At 43.9% G+C, this 14759-nt stretch overlaps 1 protein-coding gene across 1 annotated transcript in view; it reads left to right on the top strand.

The window, feature by feature from the left end:
- CCDC146 (coiled-coil domain containing 146) overlaps positions 1 to 14759 on the top strand; it is a 123971-nt gene that overhangs the window by 46858 nt on the left and 62354 nt on the right. The gene's annotated exons all lie outside the window — the stretch shown is intronic.

Genomic DNA, 14759 nt, shown 5'->3' with positions numbered 1-14759 from the left:
TCAACTTAAAAAAAAGTCACTGTCCCCAACTGGGTGTTCACCTCTAATGCCCTCACTTAGGAGGCTGAGGCAGGAAGATCATCAATTCAAGGAGACCCTGAGCTACACAGCAAGACTGTGTCTCAAAGCACAACAGATGACAAGGCAGACACTAAGCAACTACAAGAAAGAGGCTCGGTTCACCCCTAGAGCTTGTAAGCCCCGGGGCAGAGTGCTGTGCAAGTAGCTGTGCCAGATGCTTTCTCAGGTGGTCTCCACTGTGACCACCTGGCCATACAGTTGAGCACAGAAGGGACTCCAGCAGTAACAAACTAGTGCTTTTATGGTACTTAGGAAACACAGCAGGAAGTCGTTCCCGAGTCTGACTCCAAAGTCTATGTCCTTTCTCCTGTCACACACACACACACACACACACACACACATACACACACACACACACAGAGAGAGAGAGAGAGAGAGAGAGAGAGAGAGAGAGAGAGAGAGAGAGAGAGAGATAGAACCTTAATGAGAACAGGCTGGTATTGATATCCCTGAGGTCAGTTGTTACTGGAACTGGAATGTTCCACCAGCTGCCCATTAGCCAGTACTAGCCACCACAATGTCTGGTTATAAACCCTACACCAAACCAAGGCACTTGGAGGATCCAGGAGGCTCTCAAATTATTTCATCTCATTTGTTGTCATCTAGTTAAATTTGCAGAGACTTAGAAACAGTGATATAACCAATAGTGAGGAAACAAAACATATTCATGTCTTATATTGGAGATTAATATTAGTTTCTTTTTATATTCTTAAAACAAAAAAAACCGATAAAATATAACAAATTAACAAAAGCAAGGTGTGGCTTTTGGCCTCTTATCTTCATTTCCTGTTAGTTATGGTAGATACACCCTACAGTGATCCCAAGTGCTGAGTTAGCAAATGTGATGGACCAGTGCTCTGAGGGTTAGGTTTCTGGACGGCTGGCCCCATAACTGTTTTTAACAAATCAGAATACAACCTTGGGTTTCTTTTTATTGTATTCCTCTTTAAAGATGCCTTATTACATATACATTGTTGATGCAGGACTCATAGCTAAGAAACTATGTAATACCTTCCTGACAGAGGCTTAGCCGGTGATCCCTCTACTCCTCACAGGGCACAGCACAGGCTTTTGTGCTTCCAGATGAATCAGCCCCTCAGTTCTGCTACCAACAAAGCCCACACCCGCCCTGAAGAAGGCAGGGCATTGTCTTTCACTCGAGCTAGGAATAGCATCCTCGGCAACTCAAGAAACATGCCGCTCTCTGTGTATGTGCCCCTAAGTGACCCCATAGACTTTAGAGTTGTTACAGTGTGGGTACGAAGTACCCATGTACTATATGCTTGATCATCCGGCTAACACTACTGGGGTGCTCCGGAATCTTTGAGGTAACCCTGGGTGAAGTTTTCAGGTGATGGAGGCTGGCTGTCGAAGGGGATCATGGGACCCCAAGCTTTTCTTTCCTCTTTCACTTCCAGCCATGAGGCGAATAGCTTGCACCTCTCTAAGCTCCATCAGTGAAGGGACTGAAACCCCCACATGACAAGTTGATTATTTTACATGTAACACTAATACACGATTACAAATTATTTATTTTTTTGTGTATATGAGTGTTTTGCCTGCACATGTGTTTGTGCACCATGTGGGTACCTGGTGCCCTTGGGTACCAGAAGAGGATGATATCAGATCCTTTGGAACTGGAGTTATGGATGGATGTGAACATCCATGTGGGTGCTAGGAATGGAATCCAGATCCTCTGAAGAGCGGCTAGTGCTCTTAAGCTTTGAGCCATCTCTCCAGCCCCACACATAAATTTAGTGTGTGGATAAACTCTCAAAGACAGAATCCATGAATAAACGAGGACTATACATTTTTATAAAATACATGGCTTTAAATTCTTGAGAACCTCTCTACTTTTTAAGCTGGGATGATTAAATTGATTTTACATGTTTTATCACTTGCATTCCTTAGAGCTCTATTTTGCTTACATTTGGCATTTTGCATAATATATTAATATGAATTTATATAGTATATAACATATAGGTACATTGTAATGTATATAATATGTGACATGCTTGTTATATAGTCTATATAACTTCAATTGTAGAATTTAGCTTAAGACATTTCAGTATTTTACTTCATTACCTAGTTATGGAAACACAAAGATATCGAACTAATTCTGTGCTAGTGAATAATTTATGCAACATACATACCTTTTAAAGGCCTGTCCTTACACTCTTAGAAATTCACCTTTTTGTTTTGTTTTGTTTGAGACAGGGTTTCTCTTGTAGCCCTAGCTGTCCTGGATTTACTTTGCAGACCAGGCTGGCCACGAACTCACAGTGATCCGCCTGCCTCTGCCTCCCTAGTGCTAGAATTACAGGTGTGTGCCACCGCGACCGGCTTAGAAATTCACTTTTAAAAGTTTCCAAAGTCTCTGGAATATATATCAGCATGTAAAGCTTTAATAACTTAAAAAGGACCCCTGGACCCAGACCTTCCCGTCATAATGCTCTTCTTGTAGGTTTCTAGGACCCTCAAACTATGGCACCAGCCAAGGACAATATGTGCAGTAAACTTTAAACCCCTACCCAGATCTAGCCAATGGACAGGACATTCTCCACAGTTGAGTGGAGAGTGGGGTATGACTTTCACATGAACTCTGGTGCCTCATATTTGACCACATCCCCTTGATGGGGAGGCCTGGTGGCACTCAGAGGAAGGATAGCAGGCTACCAAGAAGAGACTTGATACCCTATGAGCATATACAGGGGGAGGAGGTCCCCCTCAGTCACAGTCATAGGGGAGGGGAGTAAGGGGAAAATAGGAGGGAGGGAGGAATGGGAGGATACAAGGGATGGGATAACAATTGAGATATAATATGAATAAATTAATAAAATATATTTTTAAAAATAACTTTAAAAGGTCATGTCCACCATTGCTGATGACTAAGGGAACTGAAGTAAGTATTGTACTTTTAATAACCAGTGCCGCACCTAAGCCCTTCACTAGAAACCTTTTTAAAATGTTTCTGTTTTTGTTTTTCTCATTGTAGCACTCTGAGGTGAAACCTTAACTTACTTGGCTTCTGCTTCGGTGTTCTCTGTAATCGGGGCAATTTCCTGTTACCTAGGGTGGCAGAGAAAAGAAATCACTAATGATCGTTATCAAAAGCTGGGAAACAACCCAACTCCTGTCTCCTCTTAACCTCATCACTGACCAGTGCAGCTTGTGACCACTCCTTCTGCTCCTGTGTTTAACACGGAATTGTTCTGGTCACGGCTGCGGGTGTGAAAAGGGTGTACATTTTGATGGTTGATACAAATCAATTGCAAGGATGGCTGTGGCACACAAAAAGATAGACACAAGTTTTATTAGTCACATGTAAATTTAAAGTAAATATTCATCTTGTTACTATGATCATCTCACATGATCCCAAGACGTGAGAAAGAGACGAGCATTGGGATGTAGTCAGTGACCCTTGATGAACACCTTGTGCTGATTCCCAGGCCCTCGACAGCGCCTTGGGCAGCTCGGCTTGGCACTGTCATCTCCCATGTGAGAAGGTCACATTGGAGATTTATGATGTCGTTCATGGGTGCAGCATTTTGTGACTTTAAATGCCAGCCCAATCCTTGATTGCCACAGGAAAGATGAAGGCCCGTGTGTTTTCAACTGGGCCATTCCCTTCACTTCAACCAGGCTCTGCTGCACTAATCTTGGAGATAATAAGGACTTTAGAAAACAAGAGAAAGCAAGCAAAAATGGACGCATTGCTGATCTCATGGTGGGGGAGGGGAGACTTAAAGTTGGGAGCAAGGACTTTCAGGCCTGAGTCAGCCTTGAGCGAAAGCTATTTGGCCTTTTAGTATATCCTCCATCAGTGCTCTTGACCCCATTCATCATGTCACAGCATTGTCCCCACTATTCAATGAATTATTTTGTTTTTAATTGTGTATGTATGTGTGTGTCTGAGTGTGGGTATGTTCTCTTGGCGACTCCACAAATACCCAGCATCTGACGTTCATTATGTGGTCCATCTTCTCTGATTTTTCCTGCCATCCCCACCCAAACACAGTAGACAAAAATACAGTGCAATGGAATGAAGTTGATCCCAGGAGCTGCAGAAATGGGATAAAGATGACAGGAAAACAAGCGAGAAGCACAGGGAAATGGAGAAGAAACCGAACGGGGAGAGGAGCTTTATTATGCTCTTGTTTAATGAAGATATTAAGTCCATATCAACGCGATTTTTATTTTTAGAACAGGAAGGGAGTGAACAAAATTAGGAGACATGACTGAAATCAGGGCCTTGGAGCATCAAACATAAATGTCCCCTCCGTTTTGCTGGTGGCCAGTCTTGGTAATAGCTGCTTTGGCTTATGTAGTAATGTCCATTGACAAAGTTAAATAATCTCTTAGGATATCCAAGTTCCAAATAGCTCAGCCTTACAAACTGCACAGTTTGAGCCAAGAGACACAATTCCCAAATGCTGAAAGGAAAACTGCTGCGAAGCTGTTTGCTGTCATAACAATACTTTCCTGAGCTTTCTGTACTTTAAAGTGCCATGAGCGTCGAAAGTTGCAAAGCCAGCATTGCCAGGTACAAGTAGAAATAAGTAACATGGGGCAAGCAGCCTGTAGAGTTTATTTGGTAACTTGAACTTTTACACGGCTGTTTATCAAAGCTGCCTCCTCCTAGCACTTTAAAACCTCCAGACTGTTCACCGTACCAGCATCGCCCTTCACGGTGGAGGGAGCGTCACAGCTGAGGACAGCGCCGGCCTGACCGAGGCTGCAAACGTGCCCTGCTTTTTATACAATCACACCCAGATTGTGCCTTTACTGTTAGAAAGTTAAAAGAAACTTCTACAAAAATAGGATTTCTCCCCATCTACATTAAGTATGTAATATAATTTCTTATTTCCTTCAACAGTGGAGAGTTCCTAAAAGCACCAGTCACGTGGTCAGACATGAAGTTCATTTCAACAATGTGTACTAATCTATGTCTAAAATAGTTTCCCATTTGTCTTTTTTAAAGTTACGACATTTTATGCAACACATTTTGATCATATTCTCTCCTTCCGCCTCCAACTTCTCCAAGATCCTCCCTGTCATTCTGCCCACTCAATGTCCTCTCTCAAAAAGAAAAACCAAACCCAAAACCAACAACAAAACCCTAGTTAAAAAAAAAATACAGAAAGTATACAAAAACCATGGAATCTGTTTTGTGTTAACCAGTGGCACCTGCCCAGTGCGATAGACTCAGTGCCGCTCAATCGGAGAGCACTGATGTCTCTTCCCAGCAGCGTCAGTGGCAAACAGCTTCCTGGTTAGGTCTAGGACTCTGTGTCCACTGCCCCTCTCAGTGCTGGGGTTCTGGCTGGTTGGAGCTGTGCGTGTCTTGTGTGTGCTGTCACAGTCTCTGAGCTTGTCTGTCTGGAAGGCACTGCTTCCTTGGAGTCATCTGCCACCTTTGGCGCTTTTATCATGTTCCACCCACTGCTCTGCATTGATCCTTGAGCCTGGGGGCAAGGATTGACGGCATATCCCACTCAGAGCTGCATGCCCCCAAAGTCTCTCATTCACATCGCCCTGTGTGAGTCTCTGTGCTAACTACACCACCTATGAAAGCAGGGGCCCAGCGGTACAGCATCAGGAGTCATGTTATAGCTGTGTTTATTTAGCAGAGCGATAGTAGAGTTTTCCCTGTGGTCCATAACCTGTATAGTCTTAGGGTTTTGGCCACCTTAGTAGTGCCAGCTATGGGCTCTATCTCATGGAGTAGGTCTTGAATCAAATCAAAAATGAACTCTTTGCACCCCATGGGATTCCCAGGTACGGTGTGGTAATAAGTGCCTTTGCTGGCTGAGCCATTTGGTTGGCCTCTTGAACATCCTACAGAAAAGCAGAAAACGCAAAATGCCAGCAAGTGTGAGGCCCTGGTTCAACTCTTAGTACTACAAAAAGAGGTAGGAGGGGGAAAAGGCTATAGAGGGAGAGGAGATGGGGAGAACGGCACGTGAGAACCAAAATCATACTGCTTCCTTTGTTCTGGCAAAATGTACACAATAGAAAAGCGTAACCATTTTTAATGACTGTAAGTTTATAAGGCTTGAGCCCCATTCAGTCCATTCACACTGTTGTTCGTCCACTGCACCGTTCGTCTCCAGGATGCCGCCTCCTCCTCCCCCTCCTCCTCCTCCTCCTCCTCCTCCCCCTCCTCCTCCTCCTCCTCCTCATCATCATCATCATCATCCCGACTGAAATCTAGATGATTTCCTATCCGGTGCTCTACCTAAGCATCAAATAACCCTGACTCCTTCACAATTGGAATCGTGCAGTACTTATCTTTTTGTGCCTGGCTTGCTTCATTTAACGCAGTGTCTTCACATTTTATCCATGTTGTTGGTTGGCATCAGTTTTGTTGTCTTCTGAAGGGTGGATTATGCTACCTTGTGGATCTCAATTTTTTGTGTTCAGATTTTTTAAATTAACTTTTGCTGACATATAATATTTGCATAGACAGGTGGTTGTTGAAGAGAGGAAACAAGGTAGGAGAGGGGCACAGAGAGACATAGGGGGCACAGAGAGACATAAGGGTGGAGCTCAGACCTGGGGAGAGCAGGGCAGGAGGACAGAAGGCCTGCAGAGGAAAAAGAAACTGTGGGTGGGGGCATCTCTGTGACCAGCTGGAAATCTAAGTCAGAATAAACCTCAGGGAGGATATAAGGGGGCTCCAACTCCTAGTAGCAGGGGCCATGGAGATTGGAGAGGCCAGCCTCCAACCAGACAAGACTCTCAGTGGAGGGAGAACACCAACCCACCCACAAAAACTTTGATCCAAAACTTACCCTGCATACAAGACATGCAGGGGTAAAGATAGAACAAAGAAACCAGAGATTGAAGTGATGTCCAACCAATGACTGGTCCAACCCAGGACCCACCCCGTGGGAGAGAGCCAACCCCTAACACTATTAATGATACTTGGCTATGCTGGCAGACAGGAGCCTAGCAGAGTTGTCCTCTGAGAAGCTCCACCCAGCAGCACTTTGAAACAGATGCTGAGACTCACAACCAAGCACCCATAGGGAGTCTAGTGGGAAAGTGGAGGGAAGGATAAAAGGACATAGAGGTGACAGGAGCTCCACAAGAAGACCAGCAGGGCCAATAGCCAGGGCCCAGAGGGGCTTGCGGAGACTGAAGCACCAACCGAGGACCATGCATGGCCTGGACCTAGGTCCTCTACATAGAGGTAGCCAGTGGGCAGCTCAGGCTTTATATGGGTCCAGTAGTGAGGGGAGCAGGGGCTGTCTCTGTTGGTATGCTGATGTCATTTCCTTGGGGTATAAACCTGGGTAACCTTTGGATATTGTCTTAGGTGTTGTCCTGTTCCCCCCCCCTTTGCCGACACCCCCACATTGTAATAAAATATTCTAACAAGCTGGGCGTGGTAGAGCATGCCTATAATCCCAGCACTCTGGGAAGCAGAGGCAGGTGGAGCTCTGAGTTTAAGGACATCCTGGTCTACACAAATGGAGTCCAGGACACCCAAGGCTACAAAGAGAAACCCTGTTGAAACAAATTCAACAAAAATAGCTTAAAAGAGACATGGCTTATTTATTCTAGCTCATAGTTCAAGGCTACACAGTCCATCCTGGCTGGAAGTCAAGACACTAGGAGCTTGAAGCATTCACAGGAAGCCGAGTGCTGGATGCACACTGCCGCTCAGCGCCCCCACCCCTTTCTCCTCTTCTACACTGCAGGTTGCCAGCCACAGAACAGTGACGCTCACAGTGGGCGGGCCAGAACAGTGACGCTCACAGTGGGCGGGCCAGAACAGTGACGCTCACAGTGGGCGGGCCGTCCCACCTCAATTAACACAGCATTGAAGGCTATTCCCCACTGGCTTGCTGTGTGGGGGCCCATTTTCCAGGTGATTCTAGATGCCAAGTTGACCGTTAATAGTAACCTTCACAGAATAGTCCAGTTGGATCAAATGATAGCCTGACTTTTTTTTTCTTTCTTTTTTTTTTTTTTTTTAGTTTTGCGGTACCTCTGTGCCTTTAGCCACAGCTGCCACACTCATTTACATTTCCCCTAAGAACATCTATCTAATAGTTGATCTTCTCAGTATCCTCTCCAACATTTGCTGCGTTTGGAGTTTTGCTAACAGTCATTCTCAGTGACATGGGATGGCTACAGTTTGCTACTGAGCACATTTTCATATACTCATTTTGTGAGAAGTATATATTCAAATCACTGGCTCATTTTTATTGGCTCATGTACTTTAGCTGTTCCTTTAGTTTCATATATATTCTTGCTATTTGCCATTTATCAGCAAATATTGGTAAACATTTTCTGCCATTCTGTATGCTGTCTCTTCGCTGTGCTGACAGTTTCCTTCGTAAGGCAGAACTATTTTTAACTTGATGTAACTGGACTTCGATTCTTGCTTTTGTTTCCTGCTTTATTTGGGAGGGGTAACTATCCAGAAAATCATTATAGCAGCATCTAACAGTCTTCCCTGTGGTTTCTTCTAGTAGTTTCTGAGTTTACATTAGGTCTTTGATCTGTTCTGAATGGGCTTTTATATAGGGGTTCCAAGATTTTGTACAGAATACTTGATAGTAAGTTTTTTTTTTCTTCTGTGTGGGCCTCTTCTTTATCCATTCAGTGATCTACACTGCTTGGGATTATTTCCTCTAAAAAAAAATACTATTGTGAATAAAGCTACTCAGACCCATAGTGTACACTTGGCTGTTCAAAGCTCGATTTCTTGTATGTAGTACATACTCAGAAGTAGAATTTCTAAATCACCTAATGATCTCATGTTTTATTTTTTTTAAGCATACCATACTGTTTCCACAATTGCATCATCAGTATTTGTGCGTGGCTGGGTGTGGCTGGGTGGACATGCACACGTATGTGGAGGCCGGAGGTTGATAAATCAAATGTTCTCCTCTATTGGCCTCACATTGTTTTTAGAGACAGTTTCTCACTGAACCTCACTGAACCAATCGCTGAACTGCTTGGCCTCCGAGCTCCTGAGACTCACCTGTCTCCAGCTGCAGAGCTAGGCTGCAGATGGGTGTCATCTCCCCAGGATTTTATGTGGGTGCTGGGGATCTTACCACAACCCCCAGTGCTTTCTTGGAAGGCATTTCCTCAGCTGAGCCATCTCCCCCGCCCCACAGCTGTATCATTTTATATCCAACCTCTCCACATCGTTGCTATCATCACGTTTCTCTGTATGTGTTCCCCTTGGTGGCCAGTGCTACTTCATTGTGCTTTTGATTTGCGTTTTCCAAATGATGAGTGACGTAGAACTTTTTCATGTTTATTGGATATATATATATATATATGTATATATATATTTATTTGTGATATATAGAGATATCTTACTCCTTTGTCCATTTGCATTTAGGTTGCTTGCTTCTTTTATTGTTGAATGTTAACCTAGCTTTTATTTTATTGTATTTTGATGAATATTTATAAATACAAATAACACATAAATGTATTTTTATATATTCACATGAATATGTAGTTGTAGGTATAATTTTAAATGGAAATATATTCATTTATATTGTGTAGTTTCATAAAAATTAGAATATCTTTTGATAGTTTTCACCATTTGAATTCATGAAGTATGATACATACGCTAAAATCTCCAAAGTATAAAAATTTGATTCAGATCAGTCACCAAGAAACTACTTCTCAAGCAGAACTTGACGGCCAGCTCCCAAAATGCCCTCACGTCTCCTCAAGCATCATGACCCTGACTTTTCAAAGGTGAACTTAATTCATATTGGCTGCCTCAGAAATTCTTTTATATTTACCATTGGTCTCCTTCCAGCTCCCAAATTCCCCTTCTACATTTACATCATATATATACATAAATATGCATATATATGTTAGATACAAATATTTAACTTTAGAATATGCATATGAAAGAAAATGTGTTTGTCTTTCTGAGTCTTTTATTTCATTTGGCATTGTTCCTGCAAATGAAGTAATTTCATTATTCTATTCAATTAAATAAAACTCTGCTGTGTATATGCACCACATTTCTTTGACCATTCATCTGATGACAGACACCTAGGCTGGTTCCATATGTTGGTTACTGGGTCTAGCCATGCAATAGTAAACACAGGTATGCCTGGACCCCTGAAGCTCTCGGACTCAGGTTCCGCCAGGTGTTCCTCTCCCTTCCTCCTCACCAGTGTTTGATGTCACATTGAGCTGGCTTCCCAGTCCCCAGTTCTGTGAGGTTTTCTTTGTCGGAGGTATCCTTGACAAAGATTCTGTCCCTCTCAGTGTCTCTTCATTCTGTCGATTGTTTCCTTTGCTGTGAAGAAGCTTTTTAATTTCAGGCAATACATTTGCTAACCTTGCAATCATTTCCTGAGCTATGGGAGTTCTCTTCAGGATCTGACCCCGCCCCCTCCCTCCTCCCCCTCCCTTCGCAGTTTCCAGGTTTCATGTCTTACACTATACATGGTGAGAGATGGGGATCTAGTTTTATTCTGCTATGTGGGGATAGCCAGTTTTTGACACCATTTGTTGAAAAGGCTGGTGTGTGTGTGTGTGTGTGTGTGCATACACGCATTGCTGGAGACTGAATTTAGAGTCTCATGAATGTTAAGCCAAGTACCTTTTCTCCAGTGGATTTTTAAAAACATCTTTCTGCCCTTGATTTTATGATCATACTATGTGTTATAGTTTTACCAGCTATATCTAAGCACCATCCCATTGTTTAACTTGTTGCTGTTCAGTGTGTGCTTGGGTGCTTCTTGTTGTTGTTGTTATGGTGGTGGTGGTGGTGGTGGTGGTGGTGTTTTAGACCAGGCCGTTCTGTATACCCCGTCTGTTCTGGAAGTTGCTATATAGATCAGGCTGACTTCAGACTGAAAGAGATCTGCCTCCCTCAGCCTCCTGAATGCTGAGATTAAAAACATGTACCAATATACCCAGGCTGCTTTAAAGTTGATATAATAGAGTCACATAAAAATATTATTTTGTATTTGGATTATTTCATTCTATTTGTGAAGACCATGAATATTTTGGCATGTGTTTTTCTATTGTTTGTTCATTCCACTAATTATCTATTATATCCCCAATGAATGTAAAAGGCGTTCCCTACTTTCATGTGTTGTGCATAATGCTACGTGAGCGTCCTTGTACATGTCTCTCAGTACATGTATGCATGAAAGTTGATGGCTGTCTGCCAAGGAATAGAACTGCTTCGCTACAGGATTTCATGTTCCTTCTCCTTTAAGGGCATTTCCCCCAATGTATTTCCAATAGTTTTCTCACTGATACACATCCTTGACACTTATTAGGTAAGTTACCCATAGCTACATAGTCACTTTCAATAGGTGTGTAGTGAAAAGTAGTACTGTACTCACTACTACCTTAGTGCATTTTAAAGGCCAATGCTATGTTACCTCTTGATTTGTATATGTAACATGTATGTACGTACACATATGTTCATACACAGTACACAGACATGTATTTTACTATGCAACTATGGGTTATTTTCTTAAAATAAAATTACAGCAGTGAAAAGTAAACAAGTGTATATCCCTCTTAAGACAGTTTTGATAGATTGTCACGTCACCTATCTATTTAAAAAGTAAAATACACAAATCCTCCCCGAGGTGTGCTCATTTTCTCATTTTTTCACTAGAACTGAGTACTAGGGACGTGGGCTCTGCCTCAGTGGGTAGTGTGCTGGCCTAGGGGCGTGGGCTCTGCCTCAGTGGGTAGCGTGCTGGCCTAGGGGCGTGGGCTCTGCCTCAGTGGGTAGCGTGCTCGCCTAGGGGCGTGGGCTCTGCCTCAGTGGGTAGCGTGCTAGCCTAGGGGCGTGGGCTCTGCCTCAGTGGGTAGCGTGCTCGCCTAGGGGCGTGGGCTCTGCCTCAGTGGGTAGCGTGCTCGCCTAGGGGCGTGGGCTCTGCCTCAGTGGGTAGCGTGCTCGCCTAGGGGCGTGGGCTCTGCCTCAGTGGGTAGCGTGCTCGCCTAGGGGCGTGGGCTCTGCCTCAGTGGGTAGCGTGCTCGCCTAGGGGCGTGGGCTCTGCCTCAGTGGGTAGCGTGCTCGCCTAGGGGCGTGGGCTCTGCCTCAGTGGGTAGCGTGCTCGCCTAGGGGCGTGGGCTCTGCCTCAGTGGGTAGCGTGCTCGCCTAGGGGCGTGGGCTCTGCCTCAGTGGGTAGCGTGCTCGCCTAGGGGCGTGGGCTCTGCCTCAGTGGGTAGCGTGCTCGCCTAGGGGCGTGGGCTCTGCCTCAGTGGGTAGCGTGCTCGCCTAGGGGCGTGGGCTCTGCCTCAGTGGGTAGCGTGCTCGCCTAGGGGCGTGGGCTCTGCCTCAGTGGGTAGCGTGCTCGCCTAGGGGCGTGGGCTCTGCCTCAGTGGGTAGCGTGCTCGCCTAGGGGCGTGGGCTCTGCCTCAGTGGGTAGCGTGCTCGCCTAGGGGCGTGGGCTCTGCCTCAGTGGGTAGCGTGCTCGCCTAGGGGCGTGGGCTCTGCCTCAGTGGGTAGCGTGCTCGCCTAGGGGCGTGGGCTCTGCCTCAGTGGGTAGCGTGCTCACCTAGGGGCGTGGGCTCTGCCTCAGTGGGTAGCGTGCTCACCTAGGGGCGTGGGCTCTGCCTCAGTGGGTAGCATGCTCACCAAGCATGGGTGAGACCCTGGCTGGATTCAGTCTCCAGCACATAGAGATACATAGATAGACCTCAGCATTGTCATTATTATAAAATTCTTTCAATATATGACAAAATGACTGTTTCCTTCATTTTCCTTGATGTAGCTAGGTAATCATTTGAATTTAGTTACGTAACTTACATAATTTTAATTTTTAAAAAATTATGTGCATGTTTTCCTGCATGCATATGTAGTACCACATGCATGCTTGATGTGTGAGGAAGCCAGAGAGTGTCAGATCCCTTGGAACTGGAGTGACAGCTGGTTGTGAGCTACCATGTGGGTGCCGGGAACTGAACGTGGGTCCTCTGGAAGAGCAGCCAGCACTCATCCACTGAGCCATCTCCCCATCTCTCTTCCTCTGTTGTGATTATTTTAAAGAAAATATTTTGGATTTTTAAAATAACTGTTTAAATCTATCTGTATAAACCCCTTGTGTTTCTAGCTTTTGAATGTTGTTTAGCACTTGATTTTTAATGACAAGGCTGGTATGCAGAGATCCGTAGATATTTTGTTTCATGCCCCTTAACCTTTTCGCAATGTCCTTTCTCGTACAATTAGCCATCTATATTTCAGTCTGATTTCTTAATTTAAAAATTTGAAAACTGACATAAAATTATGTGTGTCATGTACAGAATATTGCTTTGAGTTGTGGAGTGCTGTGCACGGCCCGTATTTCCAGGCCGATTCTCAGAAATTTTCAGCTGTGGTCACCTTGGTGCATAGTGGATATCTTGAGCTGGCCCCTCCTGCCGGCCTGCAGCGTTGTCCTGTTAGCCACATCTCGGCACCTTCCACCTGGCGATTCCTGCAGCCCTGGTTCTTTGTGTGTCTATGACATCAACCATCTTGGCATCCACATATAAATGAAATCAGGAAATATCATTTGTCACTGTTCTATGTGCCTGGCTCGCTCCACTTACATAATGTCTTATTTGTTGTTGCAAAGGATAGGACGGCCATTTTGTTGAGGGCTGAGTAGCATTTGGGCACTTATCACTCATCTTCTTTCCCCATCCGTCTGCAGCTCGGACACATGGCTTGACTTCTTGTCTTGGCCGCTGTGGGTAGCTTTCCCTTCGGCATGCCATCTCACTCCATTTGCTGGGTCCTTCCTCTTACTTTTACAATTGTATTTATGATTTTATTATATTAGCTTAGAATACTCTAGAATTGACATTATGTATGGGGATCACATCTAACTTTACTCCTTGTCAGATAGTTTATGAGAAGTTTAGTACAGTGTGTTGATGAATTAAGTTGTTTCTCTGCTTTAGCTTCAAATACCACATTTTGGTTTTTGTTGAATTATACATAAGCGAGATATAGTCATGACCTACTAGGTTTTTTTATTGATAATGTTCTCTTCACCATATAATATAAATAAATATAACATACTTCTAACATATCTTAAATCTAAAAGGAGTTTACCTGGGTCACTTTTTAAACTTTTTCAATAATTTATTATTTGAACTGCTTATAAATTTTGTTTTGAAGAATCTAAGTGATTAATTTGATAATTTTCTTCTTCTTGATATGTTTTATTTTCCTCAAATATTTGTCCAGATCTTTACGTTTTCTCATATATCTTTGTGTATTCGTCAGAAATTCTCACGTTTCTTGTTCTGTTGACTTTTAGATTTTATTATCTTACATGCTGCTGTTATGAAAGATCTTTCAATTTTTCAGGTGCTATTTTTAGTAACTGGAAAGCTCCCTTCTAGGGGCTGGAGAGATGCCTCAGAGGTTAAGAATATTGGTAGCTCTCCCAGAGGACCAGGGTTCAATTCCCACACCCATGTGGCAGCTCACAACCATCTGGAACTCCAATCCCACGGGATCTGAAACCCTCTCACAGACATACATGCAGACAAAATGCCAATGAACATAAAATAAGAAAAAATAAATCTTAAGAAAAAGAAAGCTGTCTTGTGCACATGAACTTCATAATGGTTATCAAACTACAGGAGTAATATTTATCTGTGTTTTTCATGGAAGGGCCTTGTCTAGGTACAGCTAATGGTCTTTTCTCTTCCCTACATCACTGTTT

Source organism: Acomys minous, assembly GCF_964271855.1.
Source record: "Acomys minous genome assembly, chromosome: 6".
Lineage (NCBI taxonomy): Eukaryota > Metazoa > Chordata > Mammalia > Rodentia > Muridae > Acomys > Acomys minous.
This window is presented reverse-complemented; position numbering and strand designations above follow the sequence as displayed.